The sequence below is a fragment of the Eleutherodactylus coqui genome, chromosome 7 (assembly GCF_035609145.1).
Source record: "Eleutherodactylus coqui strain aEleCoq1 chromosome 7, aEleCoq1.hap1, whole genome shotgun sequence".
Taxonomy (NCBI): Eukaryota; Metazoa; Chordata; class Amphibia; order Anura; family Eleutherodactylidae; genus Eleutherodactylus; species Eleutherodactylus coqui.
Genome location: NC_089843.1, coordinates 48,795,556 through 48,819,239, shown reverse-complemented (window position 1 = coordinate 48,819,239; position 23,684 = coordinate 48,795,556). Strand labels below are relative to the sequence as shown.

Here is a 23,684-nt window from a genome sequence, read left to right as displayed (position 1 = left end):
CCCTCTGAATGCCAAAATCAAAAAGTCGAGATTTTATAGTCCTTTAATCTCACTTCAACAATTAAGCTCTTAACATGACCCAATTCTCTTCTGGTTGCAGAAAATTTTCATCGCCATGTAGGTCACTGTGACTGCATGCTCTTACCCTGGGAGCGAGACCTTGAATGCCACTTTACACAGGTGGGATATACCTTGAATGGAATGTGTTATCAGAACAATACCTATTGCTTGAATCAAAGTTTGATGTCACGCATCATTTTTAAATAATTTTAATGATTTGGGAAATTAAAATCTTGCAGTTTTCACTCTTTCCACCTAGCCCTATTATTCTGCTCTGTAGAAATCGCTTTTTAGTAGTGATCTGATTGTCATTACAGGCAGAATTACAAATATAGATAAAACCTTTTGTATTAATCAAAATGGATCACACCATTCACATTAGATCATGTGCACAACTCACTCAAACCTTTACTTGCAGGATTCCCTTAACACAGGTTAGCACATGCTTGGAGCACACTATCAGACGAACAATGCCTTCTCTCCCGTCTATTGTTTTGAAGCGCTTTTAGTTGCTTGCTTAGTCAAAAAAGATAAACCTTTTTTGTTGATGCTTACGATGATCTTTGGTATCTCACCAAAATCTGCAAGCTGCTGAATGGTTGAGCGGTCTGGGGGACTACGTTCAGGTTGTATGCTCTCCTGGACTTGTGGGCTCAAATACCGCTTCTGGCAGCTCAGTTTTGCTTAAATATTACCCAGGATGTTTTAGCAATTGCTACATGAAAATATTTTCAGAATAAAAAGACCTTCTGGTAAGAATGAAGAAAAAGGATTGCAGTGCCAAGCAGCACGAGGATTACCGAGGCATTAAGAACTGGGGCTTAACATCTTAGTCTAGGCTGATGGTGAAAAGAGCTGTTTTGGAACCATGTTAGTAGAACCAATGTGGCTGTTCTCAAGAAGCTAAATATTCTAGTACATAAGATGCTTTTTAATGGTGAATTGATGTTACTACCAGCTTTCAAATCTGCTTAGGTTTTTTCCAACAGGGTTCTATCAGAACATAACTAAAAGAAAAGATATGCACACATACTGGGCTGATGTGAGCGCTTTGCTTTTAAACCTGCAATTTGAATCAAGGAAGGAAAAAGTCCTTCAAAACTTTTTCTGTTCAACCCTCTGACTATTAAATCCTCAACTAATATAAAGCAGTGCTGCACCAGGGAATGAAAAACTGCTCCAGGCTTTATATTTCATCCCAAGAATTGGACTCTTAGCACGACCAAACTTTCTTTGAGTTTCGCAATTTTTTCGACTTGTGTATTTGAGGATGGCCGCATGATCTTTTCAGGAAGCATGGGTTCATTCCTACTTATGACATTCTAAGATTTTTGAAAAAGGAATATAGAATTGGTCAAAAATATTGTGGGACTCTTTCAAAATGCAGGCTTCATAGCTCAGGGGTTAGAGCACTGGTCTTGTAAACCAGGGGTCGTGAGTTCGATTCTCACTGAGGCCAAATTTTCTTAGTAAAGGCTATCGTGAACATCAAACCTTCTGAAAGTGGTTTTTGCCTATGAGAAAGCATCTTTCAACACTTTCTCTTTACAGCCCTCTGAATGCCAAAATCAAAAAGTCGAGATTTTATAGTCCTTTAATCTCACTTCAACAATTAAGCTCTTAACATGACCCAATTCTCTTCTGGTTGCAGAAAATTTTCATCGCCATGTAGGTCACTGTGACTGCATGCTCTTACCCTGGGAGCGAGACCTTGAATGCCACTTTACACAGGTGGGATATACCTTGAATGGAATGTGTTATCAGAACAATACCTATTGCTTGAATCAAAGTTTGATGTCACGCATAATTTTTAAATAATTTTAATGATTTGGGAAATTAAAATCTTGCAGTTTTCACTCTTTCCACCTAGCCCTATTATTCTGCTCTGTAGAAATCGCTTTTTAGTAGTGATCTGATTGTCATTACAGGCAGAATTACAAATATAGATAAAACCTTTTGTATTAATCAAAATGGATCACACCATTCACATTAGATCATGTGCACAACTCACTCAAACCTTTACTTGCAGGATTCCCTTAACACAGGTTAGCACATGCTTGGAGCACACTATCAGACGAACAATGCCTTCTCTCCCGTCTATTGTTTTGAAGCGCTTTTAGTTGCTTGCTTAGTCAAAAAAGATAAACCTTTTTTGTTGATGCTTACGATGATCTTTGGTATCTCACCAAAATCTGCAAGCTGCCGAATGGTTGAGCGGTCTGGGGGACTACGTTCAGGTTGTATGCTCTCCTGGACTTGTGGGCTCAAATACCGCTTCTGGCAGCTCAGTTTTGCTTAAATATTACCCAGGATGTTTTAGCAATTGCTACATGAAAATATTTTCAGAATAAAAAGACCTTCTGGTAAGAATGAAGAAAAAGGATTGCAGTGCCAAGCAGCACGAGGATTACCGAGGCATTAAGAACTGGGGCTTAACATCTTAGTCTAGGCTGATGGTGAAAAGAGCTGTTTTGGAACCATGTTAGTAGAACCAATGTGGCTGTTCTCAAGAAGCTAAATATTCTAGTACATAAGATGCTTTTTAATGGTGAATTGATGTTACTACCAGCTTTCAAATCTGCTTAGGTTTTTTCCAACAGGGTTCTATCAGAACATAACTAAAAGAAAAGATATGCACACATACTGGGCTGATGTGAGCGCTTTGCTTTTAAACCTGCAATTTGAATCAAGGAAGGAAAAAGTCCTTCAAAACTTTTTCTGTTCAACCCTCTGACTATTAAATCCTCAACTAATATAAAGCAGTGCTGCACCAGGGAATGAAAAACTGCTCCAGGCTTTATATTTCATCCCAAGAATTGGACTCTTAGCACGACCAAACTTTCTTTGAGTTTCGCAATTTTTTCGACTTGTGTATTTGAGGATGGCCGCATGATCTTTTCAGGAAGCATGGGTTCATTCCTACTTATGACATTCTAAGATTTTTGAAAAAGGAATATAGAATTGGTCAAAAATATTGTGGGACTGTTTCAAAATGCAGGCTTCATAGCTCAGGGGTTAGAGCACTGGTCTTGTAAACCAGGGGTCGTGAGTTCGATTCTCACTGAGGCCAAATTTTCTTAGTAAAGGCTATCGTGAACATCAAACCTTCTGAAAGTGGTTTTTGCCTATGAGAAAGCATCTTTCAACACTTTCTCTTTACAGCCCTCTGAATGCCAAAATCAAAAAGTCGAGATTTTATAGTCCTTTAATCTCACTTCAACAATTAAGCTCTTAACATGACCCAATTCTCTTCTGGTTGCAGAAAATTTTCATCGCCATGTAGGTCACTGTGACTGCATGCTCTTACCCTGGGAGCGAGACCTTGAATGCCACTTTACACAGGTGGGATATACCTTGAATGGAATGTGTTATCAGAACAATACCTATTGCTTGAATCAAAGTTTGATGTCACGCATAATTTTTAAATAATTTTAATGATTTGGGAAATTAAAATCTTGCAGTTTTCACTCTTTCCACCTAGCCCTATTATTCTGCTCTGTAGAAATCGCTTTTTAGTAGTGATCTGATTGTCATTACAGGCAGAATTACAAATATAGATAAAACCTTTTGTATTAATCAAAATGGATCACACCATTCACATTAGATCATGTGCACAACTCACTCAAACCTTTACTTGCAGGATTCCCTTAACACAGGTTAGCACATGCTTGGAGCACACTATCAGACGAACAATGCCTTCTCTCCCGTCTATTGTTTTGAAGCGCTTTTAGTTGCTTGCTTAGTCAAAAAAGATAAACCTTTTTTGTTGATGCTTACGATGATCTTTGGTATCTCACCAAAATCTGCAAGCTGCCGAATGGTTGAGCGGTCTGGGGGACTACGTTCAGGTTGTATGCTCTCCTGGACTTGTGGGCTCAAATACCGCTTCTGGCAGCTCAGTTTTGCTTAAATATTACCCAGGATGTTTTAGCAATTGCTACATGAAAATATTTTCAGAATAAAAAGACCTTCTGGTAAGAATGAAGAAAAAGGATTGCAGTGCCAAGCAGCACGAGGATTACCGAGGCATTAAGAACTGGGGCTTAACATCTTAGTCTAGGCTGATGGTGAAAAGAGCTGTTTTGGAACCATGTTAGTAGAACCAATGTGGCTGTTCTCAAGAAGCTAAATATTCTAGTACATAAGATGCTTTTTAATGGTGAATTGATGTTACTACCAGCTTTCAAATCTGCTTAGGTTTTTTCAACAGGGTTCTATCAGAACATAACTAAAAGAAAAGATATGCACACATACTGGGCTGATGTGAGCGCTTTGCTTTTAAACCTGCAATTTGAATCAAGGAAGGAAAAAGTCCTTCAAAACTTTTTCTGTTCAACCCTCTGACTATTAAATCCTCAACTAATATAAAGCAGTGCTGCACCAGGGAATGAAAAACTGCTCCAGGCTTTATATTTCATCCCAAGAATTGGACTCTTAGCACGACCAAACTTTCTTTGAGTTTCGCAATTTTTTCGACTTGTGTATTTGAGGATGGCCGCATGATCTTTTCAGGAAGCATGGGTTCATTCCTACTTATGACATTCTAAGATTTTTGAAAAAGGAATATAGAATTGGTCAAAAATATTGTGGGACTCTTTCAAAATGCAGGCTTCATAGCTCAGGGGTTAGAGCACTGGTCTTGTAAACCAGGGGTCGTGAGTTCGATTCTCACTGAGGCCAAATTTTCTTAGTAAAGGCTATCGTGAACATCAAACCTTCTGAAAGTGGTTTTTGCCTATGAGAAAGCATCTTTCAACACTTTCTCTTTACAGCCCTCTGAATGCCAAAATCAAAAAGTCGAGATTTTATAGTCCTTTAATCTCACTTCAACAATTAAGCTCTTAACATGACCCAATTCTCTTCTGGTTGCAGAAAATTTTCATCGCCATGTAGGTCACTGTGACTGCATGCTCTTACCCTGGGAGCGAGACCTTGAATGCCACTTTACACAGGTGGGATATACCTTGAATGGAATGTGTTATCAGAACAATACCTATTGCTTGAATCAAAGTTTGATGTCACGCATAATTTTTAAATAATTTTAATGATTTGGGAAATTAAAATCTTGCAGTTTTCACTCTTTCCACCTAGCCCTATTATTCTGCTCTGTAGAAATCGCTTTTTAGTAGTGATCTGATTGTCATTACAGGCAGAATTACAAATATAGATAAAACCTTTTGTATTAATCAAAATGGATCACACCATTCACATTAGATCATGTGCACAACTCACTCAAACCTTTACTTGCAGGATTCCCTTAACACAGGTTAGCACATGCTTGGAGCACACTATCAGACGAACAATGCCTTCTCTCCCGTCTATTGTTTTGAAGCGCTTTTAGTTGCTTGCTTAGTCAAAAAAGATAAACCTTTTTTGTTGATGCTTACGATGATCTTTGGTATCTCACCAAAATCTGCAAGCTGCCGAATGGTTGAGCGGTCTGGGGGACTACGTTCAGGTTGTATGCTCTCCTGGACTTGTGGGTTCAAATACCGCTTCTGGCAGCTCAGTTTTGCTTAAATATTACCCAGGATGTTTTAGCAATTGCTACATGAAAATATTTTCAGAATAAAAAGACCTTCTGGTAAGAATGAAGAAAAAGGATTGCAGTGCCAAGCAGCACGAGGATTACCGAGGCATTAAGAACTGGGGCTTAACATCTTAGTCTAGGCTGATGGTGAAAAGAGCTGTTTTGGAACCATGTTAGTAGAACCAATGTGGCTGTTCTCAAGAAGCTAAATATTCTAGTACATAAGATGCTTTTTAATGGTGAATTGATGTTACTACCAGCTTTCAAATCTGCTTAGGTTTTTTCAACAGGGTTCTATCAGAACATAACTAAAAGAAAAGATATGCACACATACTGGGCTGATGTGAGCGCTTTGCTTTTAAACCTGCAATTTGAATCAAGGAAGGAAAAAGTCCTTCAAAACTTTTTCTGTTCAACCCTCTGACTATTAAATCCTCAACTAATATAAAGCAGTGCTGCACCAGGGAATGAAAAACTGCTCCAGGCTTTATATTTCATCCCAAGAATTGGACTCTTAGCACGACCAAACTTTCTTTGAGTTTCGCAATTTTTTCGACTTGTGTATTTGAGGATGGCCGCATGATCTTTTCAGGAAGCATGGGTTCATTCCTACTTATGACATTCTAAGATTTTTGAAAAAGGAATATAGAATTGGTCAAAAATATTGTGGGACTGTTTCAAAATGCAGGGGTTAGAGTGCTCAGGGGTTAGAGCACTGGTCTTGTAAACCAGGGGTCGTGAGTTCGATTCTCACTGAGGCCAAATTTTCTTAGTAAAGGCTATCGTGAACATCAAACCTTCTGAAAGTGGTTTTTGCCTATGAGAAAGCATCTTTCAACACTTTCTCTTTACAGCCCTCTGAATGCCAAAATCAAAAAGTCGAGATTTTATAGTCCTTTAATCTCACTTCAACAATTAAGCTCTTAACATGACCCAATTCTCTTCTGGTTGCAGAAAATTTTCATCGCCATGTAGGTCACTGTGACTGCATGCTCTTACCCTGGGAGCGAGACCTTGAATGCCACTTTACACAGGTGGGATATACCTTGAATGGAATGTGTTATCAGAACAATACCTATTGCTTGAATCAAAGTTTGATGTCACGCATAATTTTTAAATAATTTTAATGATTTGGGAAATTAAAATCTTGCAGTTTTCACTCTTTCCACCTAGCCCTATTATTCTGCTCTGTAGAAATCGCTTTTTAGTAGTGATCTGATTGTCATTACAGGCAGAATTACAAATATAGATAAAACCTTTTGTATTAATCAAAATGGATCACACCATTCACATTAGATCATGTGCACAACTCACTCAAACCTTTACTTGCAGGATTCCCTTAACACAGGTTAGCACATGCTTGGAGCACACTATCAGACGAACAATGCCTTCTCTCCCGTCTATTGTTTTGAAGCGCTTTTAGTTGCTTGCTTAGTCAAAAAAGATAAACCTTTTTTGTTGATGCTTACGATGATCTTTGGTATCTCACCAAAATCTGCAAGCTGCCGAATGGTTGAGCGGTCTGGGGGACTACGTTCAGGTTGTATGCTCTCCTGGACTTGTGGGCTCAAATACCGCTTCTGGCAGCTCAGTTTTGCTTAAATATTACCCAGGATGTTTTAGCAATTGCTACATGAAAATATTTTCAGAATAAAAAGACCTTCTGGTAAGAATGAAGAAAAAGGATTGCAGTGCCAAGCAGCACGAGGATTACCGAGGCATTAAGAACTGGGGCTTAACATCTTAGTCTAGGCTGATGGTGAAAAGAGCTGTTTTGGAACCATGTTAGTAGAACCAATGTGGCTGTTCTCAAGAAGCTAAATATTCTAGTACATAAGATGCTTTTTAATGGTGAATTGATGTTACTACCAGCTTTCAAATCTGCTTAGGTTTTTTCAACAGGGTTCTATCAGAACATAACTAAAAGAAAAGATATGCACACATACTGGGCTGATGTGAGCGCTTTGCTTTTAAACCTGCAATTTGAATCAAGGAAGGAAAAAGTCCTTCAAAACTTTTTCTGTTCAACCCTCTGACTATTAAATCCTCAACTAATATAAAGCAGTGCTGCACCAGGGAATGAAAAACTGCTCCAGGCTTTATATTTCATCCCAAGAATTGGACTCTTAGCACGACCAAACTTTCTTTGAGTTTCGCAATTTTTTCGACTTGTGTATTTGAGGATGGCCGCATGATCTTTTCAGGAAGCATGGGTTCATTCCTACTTATGACATTCTAAGATTTTTGAAAAAGGAATATAGAATTGGTCAAAAATATTGTGGGACTCTTTCAAAATGCAGGCTTCATAGCTCAGGGGTTAGAGCACTGGTCTTGTAAACCAGGGGTCGTGAGTTCGATTCTCACTGAGGCCAAATTTTCTTAGTAAAGGCTATCGTGAACATCAAACCTTCTGAAAGTGGTTTTTGCCTATGAGAAAGCATCTTTCAACACTTTCTCTTTACAGCCCTCTGAATGCCAAAATCAAAAAGTCGAGATTTTATAGTCCTTTAATCTCACTTCAACAATTAAGCTCTTAACATGACCCAATTCTCTTCTGGTTGCAGAAAATTTTCATCGCCATGTAGGTCACTGTGACTGCATGCTCTTACCCTGGGAGCGAGACCTTGAATGCCACTTTACACAGGTGGGATATACCTTGAATGGAATGTGTTATCAGAACAATACCTATTGCTTGAATCAAAGTTTGATGTCACGCATAATTTTTAAATAATTTTAATGATTTGGGAAATTAAAATCTTGCAGTTTTCACTCTTTCCACCTAGCCCTATTATTCTGCTCTGTAGAAATCGCTTTTTAGTAGTGATCTGATTGTCATTACAGGCAGAATTACAAATATAGATAAAACCTTTTGTATTAATCAAAATGGATCACACCATTCACATTAGATCATGTGCACAACTCACTCAAACCTTTACTTGCAGGATTCCCTTAACACAGGTTAGCACATGCTTGGAGCACACTATCAGACGAACAATGCCTTCTCTCCCGTCTATTGTTTTGAAGCGCTTTTAGTTGCTTGCTTAGTCAAAAAAGATAAACCTTTTTTGTTGATGCTTACGATGATCTTTGGTATCTCACCAAAATCTGCAAGCTGCCGAATGGTTGAGCGGTCTGGGGGACTACGTTCAGGTTGTATGCTCTCCTGGACTTGTGGGTTCAAATACCGCTTCTGGCAGCTCAGTTTTGCTTAAATATTACCCAGGATGTTTTAGCAATTGCTACATGAAAATATTTTCAGAATAAAAAGACCTTCTGGTAAGAATGAAGAAAAAGGATTGCAGTGCCAAGCAGCACGAGGATTACCGAGGCATTAAGAACTGGGGCTTAACATCTTAGTCTAGGCTGATGGTGAAAAGAGCTGTTTTGGAACCATGTTAGTAGAACCAATGTGGCTGTTCTCAAGAAGCTAAATATTCTAGTACATAAGATGCTTTTTAATGGTGAATTGATGTTACTACCAGCTTTCAAATCTGCTTAGGTTTTTTCAACAGGGTTCTATCAGAACATAACTAAAAGAAAAGATATGCACACATACTGGGCTGATGTGAGCGCTTTGCTTTTAAACCTGCAATTTGAATCAAGGAAGGAAAAAGTCCTTCAAAACTTTTTCTGTTCAACCCTCTGACTATTAAATCCTCAACTAATATAAAGCAGTGCTGCACCAGGGAATGAAAAACTGCTCCAGGCTTTATATTTCATCCCAAGAATTGGACTCTTAGCACGACCAAACTTTCTTTGAGTTTCGCAATTTTTTCGACTTGTGTATTTGAGGATGGCCGCATGATCTTTTCAGGAAGCATGGGTTCATTCCTACTTATGACATTCTAAGATTTTTGAAAAAGGAATATAGAATTGGTCAAAAATATTGTGGGACTGTTTCAAAATGCAGGGGTTAGAGTGCTCAGGGGTTAGAGCACTGGTCTTGTAAACCAGGGGTCGTGAGTTCGATTCTCACTGAGGCCAAATTTTCTTAGTAAAGGCTATCGTGAACATCAAACCTTCTGAAAGTGGTTTTTGCCTATGAGAAAGCATCTTTCAACACTTTCTCTTTACAGCCCTCTGAATGCCAAAATCAAAAAGTCGAGATTTTATAGTCCTTTAATCTCACTTCAACAATTAAGCTCTTAACATGACCCAATTCTCTTCTGGTTGCAGAAAATTTTCATCGCCATGTAGGTCACTGTGACTGCATGCTCTTACCCTGGGAGCGAGACCTTGAATGCCACTTTACACAGGTGGGATATACCTTGAATGGAATGTGTTATCAGAACAATACCTATTGCTTGAATCAAAGTTTGATGTCACGCATAATTTTTAAATAATTTTAATGATTTGGGAAATTAAAATCTTGCAGTTTTCACTCTTTCCACCTAGCCCTATTATTCTGCTCTGTAGAAATCGCTTTTTAGTAGTGATCTGATTGTCATTACAGGCAGAATTACAAATATAGATAAAACCTTTTGTATTAATCAAAATGGATCACACCATTCACATTAGATCATGTGCACAACTCACTCAAACCTTTACTTGCAGGATTCCCTTAACACAGGTTAGCACATGCTTGGAGCACACTATCAGACGAACAATGCCTTCTCTCCCGTCTATTGTTTTGAAGCGCTTTTAGTTGCTTGCTTAGTCAAAAAAGATAAACCTTTTTTGTTGATGCTTACGATGATCTTTGGTATCTCACCAAAATCTGCAAGCTGCCGAATGGTTGAGCGGTCTGGGGGACTACGTTCAGGTTGTATGCTCTCCTGGACTTGTGGGTTCAAATACCGCTTCTGGCAGCTCAGTTTTGCTTAAATATTACCCAGGATGTTTTAGCAATTGCTACATGAAAATATTTTCAGAATAAAAAGACCTTCTGGTAAGAATGAAGAAAAAGGATTGTAGTGCCAAGCAGCACGAGGATTACCGAGGCATTAAGAACTGGGGCTTAACATCTTAGTCTAGGCTGATGGTGAAAAGAGCTGTTTTGGAACCATGTTAGTAGAACCAATGTGGCTGTTCTCAAGAAGCTAAATATTCTAGTACATAAGATGCTTTTTAATGGTGAATTGATGTTACTACCAGCTTTCAAATCTGCTTAGGTTTTTTCAACAGGGTTCTATCAGAACATAACTAAAAGAAAAGATATGCACACATACTGGGCTGATGTGAGCGCTTTGCTTTTAAACCTGCAATTTGAATCAAGGAAGGAAAAAGTCCTTCAAAACTTTTTCTGTTCAACCCTCTGACTATTAAATCCTCAACTAATATAAAGCAGTGCTGCACCAGGGAATGAAAAACTGCTCCAGGCTTTATATTTCATCCCAAGAATTGGACTCTTAGCACGACCAAACTTTCTTTGAGTTTCGCAATTTTTTCGACTTGTGTATTTGAGGATGGCCGCATGATCTTTTCAGGAAGCATGGGTTCATTCCTACTTATGACATTCTAAGATTTTTGAAAAAGGAATATAGAATTGGTCAAAAATATTGTGGGACTCTTTCAAAATGCAGGCTTCATAGCTCAGGGGTTAGACTCATGCACTGGTCTTGTAAACCAGGGGTCGTGAGTTCGATTCTCACTGAGGCCAAATTTTCTTAGTAAAGGCTATCGTGAACATCAAACCTTCTGAAAGTGGTTTTTGCCTATGAGAAAGGATCTTTCAACACTTTCTCTTTACAGCCCTCTGAATGCCAAAATCAAAAAGTCGAGATTTTATAGTCCTTTAATCTCACTTCAACAATTAAGCTCTTAACATGACCCAATTCTCTTCTGGTTGCAGAAAATTTTCATCGCCATGTAGGTCACTGTGACTGCATGCTCTTACCCTGGGAGCGAGACCTTGAATGCCACTTTACACAGGTGGGATATACCTTGAATGGAATGTGTTATCAGAACAATACCTATTGCTTGAATCAAAGTTTGATGTCACGCATAATTTTTAAATAATTTTAATGATTTGGGAAATTAAAATCTTGCAGTTTTCACTCTTTCCACCTAGCCCTATTATTCTGCTCTGTAGAAATCGCTTTTTAGTAGTGATCTGATTGTCATTACAGGCAGAATTACAAATATAGATAAAACCTTTTGTATTAATCAAAATGGATCACACCATTCACATTAGATCATGTGCACAACTCACTCAAACCTTTACTTGCAGGATTCCCTTAACACAGGTTAGCACATGCTTGGAGCACACTATCAGACGAACAATGCCTTCTCTCCCGTCTATTGTTTTGAAGCGCTTTTAGTTGCTTGCTTAGTCAAAAAAGATAAACCTTTTTTGTTGATGCTTACGATGATCTTTGGTATCTCACCAAAATCTGCAAGCTGCCGAATGGTTGAGCGGTCTGGGGGACTACGTTCAGGTTGTATGCTCTCCTGGACTTGTGGGCTCAAATACCGCTTCTGGCAGCTCAGTTTTGCTTAAATATTACCCAGGATGTTTTAGCAATTGCTACATGAAAATATTTTCAGAATAAAAAGACCTTCTGGTAAGAATGAAGAAAAAGGATTGCAGTGCCAAGCAGCACGAGGATTACCGAGGCATTAAGAACTGGGGCTTAACATCTTAGTCTAGGCTGATGGTGAAAAGAGCTGTTTTGGAACCATGTTAGTAGAACCAATGTGGCTGTTCTCAAGAAGCTAAATATTCTAGTACATAAGATGCTTTTTAATGGTGAATTGATGTTACTACCAGCTTTCAAATCTGCTTAGGTTTTTTCAACAGGGTTCTATCAGAACATAACTAAAAGAAAAGATATGCACACATACTGGGCTGATGTGAGCGCTTTGCTTTTAAACCTGCAATTTGAATCAAGGAAGGAAAAAGTCCTTCAAAACTTTTTCTGTTCAACCCTCTGACTATTAAATCCTCAACTAATATAAAGCAGTGCTGCACCAGGGAATGAAAAACTGCTCCAGGCTTTATATTTCATCCCAAGAATTGGACTCTTAGCACGACCAAACTTTCTTTGAGTTTCGCAATTTTTTCGACTTGTGTATTTGAGGATGGCCGCATGATCTTTTCAGGAAGCATGGGTTCATTCCTACTTATGACATTCTAAGATTTTTGAAAAAGGAATATAGAATTGGTCAAAAATATTGTGGGACTCTTTCAAAATGCAGGCTTCATAGCTCAGGGGTTAGAGCACTGGTCTTGTAAACCAGGGGTCGTGAGTTCGATTCTCACTGAGGCCAAATTTTCTTAGTAAAGGCTATCGTGAACATCAAACCTTCTGAAAGTGGTTTTTGCCTATGAGAAAGCATCTTTCAACACTTTCTCTTTACAGCCCTCTGAATGCCAAAATCAAAAAGTCGAGATTTTATAGTCCTTTAATCTCACTTCAACAATTAAGCTCTTAACATGACCCAATTCTCTTCTGGTTGCAGAAAATTTTCATCGCCATGTAGGTCACTGTGACTGCATGCTCTTACCCTGGGAGCGAGACCTTGAATGCCACTTTACACAGGTGGGATATACCTTGAATGGAATGTGTTATCAGAACAATACCTATTGCTTGAATCAAAGTTTGATGTCACGCATAATTTTTAAATAATTTTAATGATTTGGGAAATTAAAATCTTGCAGTTTTCACTCTTTCCACCTAGCCCTATTATTCTGCTCTGTAGAAATCGCTTTTTAGTAGTGATCTGATTGTCATTACAGGCAGAATTACAAATATAGATAAAACCTTTTGTATTAATCAAAATGGATCACACCATTCACATTAGATCATGTGCACAACTCACTCAAACCTTTACTTGCAGGATTCCCTTAACACAGGTTAGCACATGCTTGGAGCACACTATCAGACGAACAATGCCTTCTCTCCCGTCTATTGTTTTGAAGCGCTTTTAGTTGCTTGCTTAGTCAAAAAAGATAAACCTTTTTTGTTGATGCTTACGATGATCTTTGGTATCTCACCAAAATCTGCAAGCTGCCGAATGGTTGAGCGGTCTGGGGGACTACGTTCAGGTTGTATGCTCTCCTGGACTTGTGGGCTCAAATACCGCTTCTGGCAGCTCAGTTTTGCTTAAATATTACCCAGGATGTTTTAGCAATTGCTACATGAAAATATTTTCAGAATAAAAAGACCTTCTGGTAAGAATGAAGAAAAAGGATTGCAGTGCCAAGCAGCACGAGGATTACCGAGGCATTAAGAACTGGGGCTTAACATCTTAGTCTAGGCTGATGGTGAAAAGAGCTGTTTTGGAACCATGTTAGTAGAACCAATGTGGCTGTTCTCAAGAAGCTAAATATTCTAGTACATAAGATGCTTTTTAATGGTGAATTGATGTTACTACCAGCTTTCAAATCTGCTTAGGTTTTTTCAACAGGGTTCTATCAGAACATAACTAAAAGAAAAGATATGCACACATACTGGGCTGATGTGAGCGCTTTGCTTTTAAACCTGCAATTTGAATCAAGGAAGGAAAAAGTCCTTCAAAACTTTTTCTGTTCAACCCTCTGACTATTAAATCCTCAACTAATATAAAGCAGTGCTGCACCAGGGAATGAAAAACTGCTCCAGGCTTTATATTTCATCCCAAGAATTGGACTCTTAGCACGACCAAACTTTCTTTGAGTTTCGCAATTTTTTCGACTTGTGTATTTGAGGATGGCCGCATGATCTTTTCAGGAAGCATGGGTTCATTCCTACTTATGACATTCTAAGATTTTTGAAAAAGGAATATAGAATTGGTCAAAAATATTGTGGGACTCTTTCAAAATGCAGGCTTCATAGCTCAGGGGTTAGACTCATGCACTGGTCTTGTAAACCAGGGGTCGTGAGTTCGATTCTCACTGAGGCCAAATTTTCTTAGTAAAGGCTATCGTGAACATCAAACCTTCTGAAAGTGGTTTTTGCCTATGAGAAAGGATCTTTCAACACTTTCTCTTTACAGCCCTCTGAATGCCAAAATCAAAAAGTCGAGATTTTATAGTCCTTTAATCTCACTTCAACAATTAAGCTCTTAACATGACCCAATTCTCTTCTGGTTGCAGAAAATTTTCATCGCCATGTAGGTCACTGTGACTGCATGCTCTTACCCTGGGAGCGAGACCTTGAATGCCACTTTACACAGGTGGGATATACCTTGAATGGAATGTGTTATCAGAACAATACCTATTGCTTGAATCAAAGTTTGATGTCACGCATAATTTTTAAATAATTTTAATGATTTGGGAAATTAAAATCTTGCAGTTTTCACTCTTTCCACCTAGCCCTATTATTCTGCTCTGTAGAAATCGCTTTTTAGTAGTGATCTGATTGTCATTACAGGCAGAATTACAAATATAGATAAAACCTTTTGTATTAATCAAAATGGATCACACCATTCACATTAGATCATGTGCACAACTCACTCAAACCTTTACTTGCAGGATTCCCTTAACACAGGTTAGCACATGCTTGGAGCACACTATCAGACGAACAATGCCTTCTCTCCCGTCTATTGTTTTGAAGCGCTTTTAGTTGCTTGCTTAGTCAAAAAAGATAAACCTTTTTTGTTGATGCTTACGATGATCTTTGGTATCTCACCAAAATCTGCAAGCTGCCGAATGGTTGAGCGGTCTGGGGGACTACGTTCAGGTTGTATGCTCTCCTGGACTTGTGGGCTCAAATACCGCTTCTGGCAGCTCAGTTTTGCTTAAATATTACCCAGGATGTTTTAGCAATTGCTACATGAAAATATTTTCAGAATAAAAAGACCTTCTGGTAAGAATGAAGAAAAAGGATTGCAGTGCCAAGCAGCACGAGGATTACCGAGGCATTAAGAACTGGGGCTTAACATCTTAGTCTAGGCTGATGGTGAAAAGAGCTGTTTTGGAACCATGTTAGTAGAACCAATGTGGCTGTTCTCAAGAAGCTAAATATTCTAGTACATAAGATGCTTTTTAATGGTGAATTGATGTTACTACCAGCTTTCAAATCTGCTTAGGTTTTTTCAACAGGGTTCTATCAGAACATAACTAAAAGAAAAGATATGCACACATACTGGGCTGATGTGAGCGCTTTGCTTTTAAACCTGCAATTTGAATCAAGGAAGGAAAAAGTCCTTCAAAACTTTTTCTGTTCAACCCTCTGACTATTAAATCCTCAACTAATATAAAGCAGTGCTGCACCAGGGAATGAAAAACTGCTCCAGGCTTTATATTTCATCCCAAGAATTGGACTCTTAGCACGACCAAACTTTCTTTGAGTTTCGCAATTTTTTCGACTTGTGTATTTGAGGATGGCCGCATGATCTTTTCAGGAAGCATGGGTTCATTCCTACTTATGACATTCTAAGATTTTTGAAAAAGGAATATAGAATTGGTCAAAAATATTGTGGGACTCTTTCAAAATGCAGGCTTCATAGCTCAGGGGTTAGAGCACTGGTCTTGTAAACCAGGGGTCGTGAGTTCGATTCTCACTGAGGCCAAATTTTCTTAGTAAAGGCTATCGTGAACATCAAACCTTCTGAAAGTGGTTTTTGCCTATGAGAAAGCATCTTTCAACACTTTCTCTTTACAGCCCTCTGAATGCCAAAATCAAAAAGTCGAGATTTTATAGTCCTTTAATCTCACTTCAACAATTAAGCTCTTAACATGACCCAATTCTCTTCTGGTTGCAGAAAATTTTCATCGCCATGTAGGTCACTGTGACTGCATGCTCTTACCCTGGGAGCGAGACCTTGAATGCCACTTTACACAGGTGGGATATACCTTGAATGGAATGTGTTATCAGAACAATACCTATTGCTTGAATCAAAGTTTGATGTCACGCATAATTTTTAAATAATTTTAATGATTTGGGAAATTAAAATCTTGCAGTTTTCACTCTTTCCACCTAGCCCTATTATTCTGCTCTGTAGAAATCGCTTTTTAGTAGTGATCTGATTGTCATTACAGGCAGAATTACAAATATAGATAAAACCTTTTGTATTAATCAAAATGGATCACACCATTCACATTAGATCATGTGCACAACTCACTCAAACCTTTACTTGCAGGATTCCCTTAACACAGGTTAGCACATGCTTGGAGCACACTATCAGACGAACAATGCCTTCTCTCCCGTCTATTGTTTTGAAGCGCTTTTAGTTGCTTGCTTAGTCAAAAAAGATAAACCTTTTTTGTTGATGCTTACGATGATCTTTGGTATCTCACCAAAATCTGCAAGCTGCCGAATGGTTGAGCGGTCTGGGGGACTACGTTCAGGTTGTATGCTCTCCTGGACTTGTGGGCTCAAATACCGCTTCTGGCAGCTCAGTTTTGCTTAAATATTACCCAGGATGTTTTAGCAATTGCTACATGAAAATATTTTCAGAATAAAAAGACCTTCTGGTAAGAATGAAGAAAAAGGATTGCAGTGCCAAGCAGCACGAGGATTACCGAGGCATTAAGAACTGGGGCTTAACATCTTAGTCTAGGCTGATGGTGAAAAGAGCTGTTTTGGAACCATGTTAGTAGAACCAATGTGGCTGTTCTCAAGAAGCTAAATATTCTAGTACATAAGATGCTTTTTAATGGTGAATTGATGTTACTACCAGCTTTCAAATCTGCTTAGGTTTTTTCAACAGGGTTCTATCAGAACATAACTAAAAGAAAAGATATGCACACATACTGGGCTGATGTGAGCGCTTTGCTTTTAAACCTGCAATTTGAATCAAGGAAGGAAAAAGTCCTTCAAAACTTTTTCTGTTCAACCCTCTGACTATTAAATCCTCAACTAATATAAAGCAGTGCTGCACCAGGGAATGAAAAACTGCTCCAGGCTTTATATTTCATCCCAAGAATTGGACTCTTAGCACGACCAAACTTTCTTTGAGTTTCGCAATTTTTTCGACTTGTGTATTTGAGGATGGCCGCATGATCTTTTCAGGAAGCATGGGTTCATTCCTACTTATGACATTCTAAGATTTTTGAAAAAGGAATATAGAATTGGTCAAAAATATTGTGGGACTCTTTCAAAATGCAGGCTTCATAGCTCAGGGGTTAGACTCATGCACTGGTCTTGTAAACCAGGGGTCGTGAGTTCGATTCTCACTGAGGCCAAATTTTCTTAGTAAAGGCTATCGTGAACATCAAACCTTCTGAAAGTGGTTTTTGCCTATGAGAAAGGATCTTTCAACACTTTCTCTTTACAGCCCTCTGAATGCCAAAATCAAAAAGTCGAGATTTTATAGTCCTTTAATCTCACTTCAACAATTAAGCTCTTAACATGACCCAATTCTCTTCTGGTTGCAGAAAATTTTCATCGCCATGTAGGTCACTGTGACTGCATGCTCTTACCCTGGGAGCGAGACCTTGAATGCCACTTTACACAGGTGGGATATACCTTGAATGGAATGTGTTATCAGAACAATACCTATTGCTTGAATCAAAGTTTGATGTCACGCATAATTTTTAAATAATTTTAATGATTTGGGAAATTAAAATCTTGCAGTTTTCACTCTTTCCACCTAGCCCTATTATTCTGCTCTGTAGAAATCGCTTTTTAGTAGTGATCTGATTGTCATTACAGGCAGAATTACAAATATAGATAAAACCTTTTGTATTAATCAAAATGGATCACACCATTCACATTAGATCATGTGCACAACTCACTCAAACCTTTACTTGCAGGATTCCCTTAACACAGGTTAGCACATGCTTGGAGCACACTATCAGACGAACAATGCCTTCTCTCCCGTCTATTGTTTTGAAGCGCTTTTAGTTGCTTGCTTAGTCAAAAAAGATAAACCTTTTTTGTTGATGCTTACGATGATCTTTGGTATCTCACCAAAATCTGCAAGCTGCCGAATGGTTGAGCGGTCTGGGGGACTACGTTCAGGTTGTATGCTCTCCTGGACTTGTGGGCTCAAATACTGCTTCTGGCAGCTCAGTTTTGCTTAAATATTACCCAGGATGTTTTAGCAATTGCTACATGAAAATATTTTCAGAATAAAAAGACCTTCTGGTAAGAATGAAGAAAAAGGATTGCAGTGCCAAGCAGCACGAGGATTACCGAGGCATTAAGAACTGGGGCTTAACATCTTAGTCTAGGCTGATGGTGAAAAGAGCTGTTTTGGAACCATGTTAGTAGAACCAATGTGGCTGTTCTCAAGAAGCTAAATATTCTAGTACATAAGATGCTTTTTAATGGTGAATTGATGTTACTACCAGCTTTCAAATCTGCTTAGGTTTTTTCAACAGGGTTCTATCAGAACATAACTAAAAGAAAAGATATGCACACATACTGGGCTGATGTGAGCGCTTTGCTTTTAAACCTGCAATTTGAATCAAGGAAGGAAAAAGTCCTTCAAAACTTTTTCTGTTCAACCCTCTGACTATTAAATCCTCAACTAATATAAAGCAGTGCTGCACCAGGGAATGAAAAACTGCTCCAGGCTTTATATTTCATCCCAAGAATTGGACTCTTAGCACGACCAAACTTTCTTTGAGTTTCGCAATTTTTTCGACTTGTGTATTTGAGGATGGCCGCATGATCTTTTCAGGAAGCATGGGTTCATTCCTACTTATGACATTCTAAGATTTTTGAAAAAGGAATATAGAATTGGTCAAAAATATTGTGGGACTCTTTCAAAATGCAGGCTTCATAGCTCAGGGGTTAGACTCATGCACTGGTCTTGTAAACCAGGGGTCGTGAGTTCGATTCTCACTGAGGCCAAATTTTCTTAGTAAAGGCTATCGTGAACATCAAACCTTCTGAAAGTGGTTTTTGCCTATGAGAAAGGATCTTTCAACACTTTCTCTTTACAGCCCTCTGAATGCCAAAATCAAAAAGTCGAGATTTTATAGTCCTTTAATCTCACTTCAACAATTAAGCTCTTAACATGACCCAATTCTCTTCTGGTTGCAGAAAATTTTCATCGCCATGTAGGTCACTGTGACTGCATGCTCTTACCCTGGGAGCGAGACCTTGAATGCCACTTTACACAGGTGGGATATACCTTGAATGGAATGTGTTATCAGAACAATACCTATTGCTTGAATCAAAGTTTGATGTCACGCATAATTTTTAAATAATTTTAATGATTTGGGAAATTAAAATCTTGCAGTTTTCACTCTTTCCACCTAGCCCTATTATTCTGCTCTGTAGAAATCGCTTTTTAGTAGTGATCTGATTGTCATTACAGGCAGAATTACAAATATAGATAAAACCTTTTGTATTAATCAAAATGGATCACACCATTCACATTAGATCATGTGCACAACTCACTCAAACCTTTACTTGCAGGATTCCCTTAACACAGGTTAGCACATGCTTGGAGCACACTATCAGACGAACAATGCCTTCTCTCCCGTCTATTGTTTTGAAGCGCTTTTAGTTGCTTGCTTAGTCAAAAAAGATAAACCTTTTTTGTTGATGCTTACGATAATCTTTGGTATCTCACCAAAATCTGCAAGCTGCCGAATGGTTGAGCGGTCTGGGGGACTACGTTCAGGTTGTATGCTCTCCTGGACTTGTGGGCTCAAATACCGCTTCTGGCAGCTCAGTTTTGCTTAAATATTACCCAGGATGTTTTAGCAATTGCTACATGAAAATATTTTCAGAATAAAAAGACCTTCTGGTAAGAATGAAGAAAAAGGATTGCAGTGCCAAGCAGCACGAGGATTACCGAGGCATTAAGAACTGGGGCTTAACATCTTAGTCTAGGCTGATGGTGAAAAGAGCTGTTTTGGAACCATGTTAGTAGAACCAATGTGGCTGTTCTCAAGAAGCTAAATATTCTAGTACATAAGATGCTTTTTAATGGTGAATTGATGTTACTACCAGCTTTCAAATCTGCTTAGGTTTTTTCAACAGGGTTCTATCAGAACATAACTAAAAGAAAAGATATGCACACATACTGGGCTGATGTGAGCGCTTTGCTTTTAAACCTGCAATTTGAATCAAGGAAGGAAAAAGTCCTTCAAAACTTTTTCTGTTCAACCCTCTGACTATTAAATCCTCAACTAATATAAAGCAGTGCTGCACCAGGGAATGAAAAACTGCTCCAGGCTTTATATTTCATCCCAAGAATTGGACTCTTAGCACGACCAAACTTTCTTTGAGTTTCGCAATTTTTTCGACTTGTGTATTTGAGGATGGCCGCATGATCTTTTCAGGAAGCATGGGTTCATTCCTACTTATGACATTCTAAGATTTTTGAAAAAGGAATATAGAATTGGTCAAAAATATTGTGGGACTCTTTCAAAATGCAGGCTTCATAGCTCAGGGGTTAGACTCATGCACTGGTCTTGTAAACCAGGGGTCGTGAGTTCGATTCTCACTGAGGCCAAATTTTCTTAGTAAAGGCTATCGTGAACATCAAACCTTCTGAAAGTGGTTTTTGCCTATGAGAAAGGATCTTTCAACACTTTCTCTTTACAGCCCTCTGAATGCCAAAATCAAAAAGTCGAGATTTTATAGTCCTTTAATCTCACTTCAACAATTAAGCTCTTAACATGACCCAATTCTCTTCTGGTTGCAGAAAATTTTCATCGCCATGTAGGTCACTGTGACTGCATGCTCTTACCCTGGGAGCGAGACCTTGAATGCCACTTTACACAGGTGGGATATACCTTGAATGGAATGTGTTATCAGAACAATACCTATTGCTTGAATCAAAGTTTGATGTCACGCATAATTTTTAAATAATTTTAATGATTTGGGAAATTAAAATCTTGCAGTTTTCACTCTTTCCACCTAGCCCTATTATTCTGCTCTGTAGAAATCGCTTTTTAGTAGTGATCTGATTGTCATTACAGGCAGAATTACAAATATAGATAAAACCTTTTGTATTAATCAAAATGGATCACACCATTCACATTAGATCATGTGCACAACTCACTCAAACCTTTACTTGCAGGATTCCCTTAACACAGGTTAGCACATGCTTGGAGCACACTATCAGACGAACAATGCCTTCTCTCCCGTCTATTGTTTTGAAGCGCTTTTAGTTGCTTGCTTAGTCAAAAAAGATAAACCTTTTTTGTTGATGCTTACGATGATCTTTGGTATCTCACCAAAATCTGCAAGCTGCCGAATGGTTGAGCGGTCTGGGGGACTACGTTCAGGTTGTATGCTCTCCTGGACTTGTGGGCTCAAATACCGCTTCTGGCAGCTCAGTTTTGCTTAAATATTACCCAGGATGTTTTAGCAATTGCTACATGAAAATATTTTCAGAATAAAAAGACCTTCTGGTAAGAATGAAGAAAAAGGATTGCAGTGCCAAGCAGCACGAGGATTACCGAGGCATTAAGAACTGGGGCTTAACATCTTAGTCTAGGCTGATGGTGAAAAGAGCTGTTTTGGAACCATGTTAGTAGAACCAATGTGGCTGTTCTCAAGAAGCTAAATATTCTAGTACATAAGATGCTTTTTAATGGTGAATTGATGTTACTACCAGCTTTCAAATCTGCTTAGGTTTTTTCAACAGGGTTCTATCAGAACATAACTAAAAGAAAAGATATGCACACATACTGGGCTGATGTGAGCGCTTTGCTTTTAAACCTGCAATTTGAATCAAGGAAGGAAAAAGTCCTTCAAAACTTTTTCTGTTCAACCCTCTGACTATTAAATCCTCAACTAATATAAAGCAGTGCTGCACCAGGGAATGAAAAACTGCTCCAGGCTTTATATTTCATCCCAAGAATTGGACTCTTAGCACGACCAAACTTTCTTTGAGTTTCGCAATTTTTTCGACTTGTGTATTTGAGGATGGCCGCATGATCTTTTCAGGAAGCATGGGTTCATTCCTACTTATGACATTCTAAGATTTTTGAAAAAGGAATATAGAATTGGTCAAAAATATTGTGGGACTCTTTCAAAATGCAGGCTTCATAGCTCAGGGGTTAGAGCACTGGTCTTGTAAACCAGGGGTCGTGAGTTCGATTCTCACTGAGGCCAAATTTTCTTAGTAAAGGCTATCGTGAACATCAAACCTTCTGAAAGTGGTTTTTGCCTATGAGAAAGCATCTTTCAACACTTTCTCTTTACAGCCCTCTGAATGCCAAAATCAAAAAGTCGAGATTTTATAGTCCTTTAATCTCACTTCAACAATTAAGCTCTTAACATGACCCAATTCTCTTCTGGTTGCAGAAAATTTTCATCGCCATGTAGGTCACTGTGACTGCATGCTCTTACCCTGGGAGCGAGACCTTGAATGCCACTTTACACAGGTGGGATATACCTTGAATGGAATGTGTTATCAGAACAATACCTATTGCTTGAATCAAAGTTTGATGTCACGCATAATTTTTAAATAATTTTAATGATTTGGGAAATTAAAATCTTGCAGTTTTCACTCTTTCCACCTAGCCCTATTATTCTGCTCTGTAGAAATCGCTTTTTAGTAGTGATCTGATTGTCATTACAGGCAGAATTACAAATATAGATAAAACCTTTTGTATTAATCAAAATGGATCACACCATTCACATTAGATCATGTGCACAACTCACTCAAACCTTTACTTGCAGGATTCCCTTAACACAGGTTAGCACATGCTTGGAGCACACTATCAGACGAACAATGCCTTCTCTCCCGTCTATTGTTTTGAAGCGCTTTTAGTTGCTTGCTTAGTCAAAAAAGATAAACCTTTTTTGTTGATGCTTACGATGATCTTTGGTATCTCACCAAAATCTGCAAGCTGCCGAATGGTTGAGCGGTCTGGGGGACTACGTTCAGGTTGTATGCTCTCCTGGACTTGTGGGCTCAAATACCGCTTCTGGCAGCTCAGTTTTGCTTAAATATTACCCAGGATGTTTTAGCAATTGCTACATGAAAATATTTTCAGAATAAAAAGACCTTCTGGTAAGAATGAAGAAAAAGGATTGCAGTGCCAAGCAGCACGAGGATTACCGAGGCATTAAGAACTGGGGCTTAACATCTTAGTCTAGGCTGATGGTGAAAAGAGCTGTTTTGGAACCATGTTAGTAGAACCAATGTGGCTGTTCTCAAGAAGCTAAATATTCTAGTACATAAGATGCTTTTTAATGGTGAATTGATGTTACTACCAGCTTTCAAATCTGCTTAGGTTTTTTCAACAGGGTTCTATCAGAACATAACTAAAAGAAAAGATATGCACACATACTGGGCTGATGTGAGCGCTTTG

The 23,684-nt window shown here is 38.6% G+C and overlaps 7 non-coding genes across 7 annotated transcripts; all 7 read left to right on the top strand.

Moving 5' to 3' along the window:
- The first annotated feature begins 1,446 nt into the window (after positions 1 to 1,446).
- On the top strand, positions 1,447 to 1,519 carry TRNAT-UGU (transfer RNA threonine (anticodon UGU)). Its single transcript has one exon. It is a non-coding gene; the product is annotated as a tRNA-Thr (tRNA).
- Positions 1,520 to 3,057: 1,538 nt separating this feature from the next.
- On the top strand, positions 3,058 to 3,130 carry TRNAT-UGU (transfer RNA threonine (anticodon UGU)). The gene has a single exon. It is a non-coding gene; the product is annotated as a tRNA-Thr (tRNA).
- Positions 3,131 to 4,667: 1,537 nt separating this feature from the next.
- On the top strand, positions 4,668 to 4,740 carry TRNAT-UGU (transfer RNA threonine (anticodon UGU)). The gene has a single exon. It is a non-coding gene; the product is annotated as a tRNA-Thr (tRNA).
- A 3,149-nt stretch (positions 4,741 to 7,889) lies between these two features.
- TRNAT-UGU (transfer RNA threonine (anticodon UGU)) lies at positions 7,890 to 7,962 on the top strand. Its single transcript has one exon. It is a non-coding gene; the product is annotated as a tRNA-Thr (tRNA).
- A 4,764-nt stretch (positions 7,963 to 12,726) lies between these two features.
- Positions 12,727 to 12,799, top strand: TRNAT-UGU (transfer RNA threonine (anticodon UGU)). Its single transcript has one exon. It is a non-coding gene; the product is annotated as a tRNA-Thr (tRNA).
- Positions 12,800 to 15,951: 3,152 nt separating this feature from the next.
- Positions 15,952 to 16,024, top strand: TRNAT-UGU (transfer RNA threonine (anticodon UGU)). Its single transcript has one exon. It is a non-coding gene; the product is annotated as a tRNA-Thr (tRNA).
- Positions 16,025 to 22,406: 6,382 nt separating this feature from the next.
- Positions 22,407 to 22,479, top strand: TRNAT-UGU (transfer RNA threonine (anticodon UGU)). Its single transcript has one exon. It is a non-coding gene; the product is annotated as a tRNA-Thr (tRNA).
- The last annotated feature ends 1,205 nt before the right edge of the window (positions 22,480 to 23,684 follow it).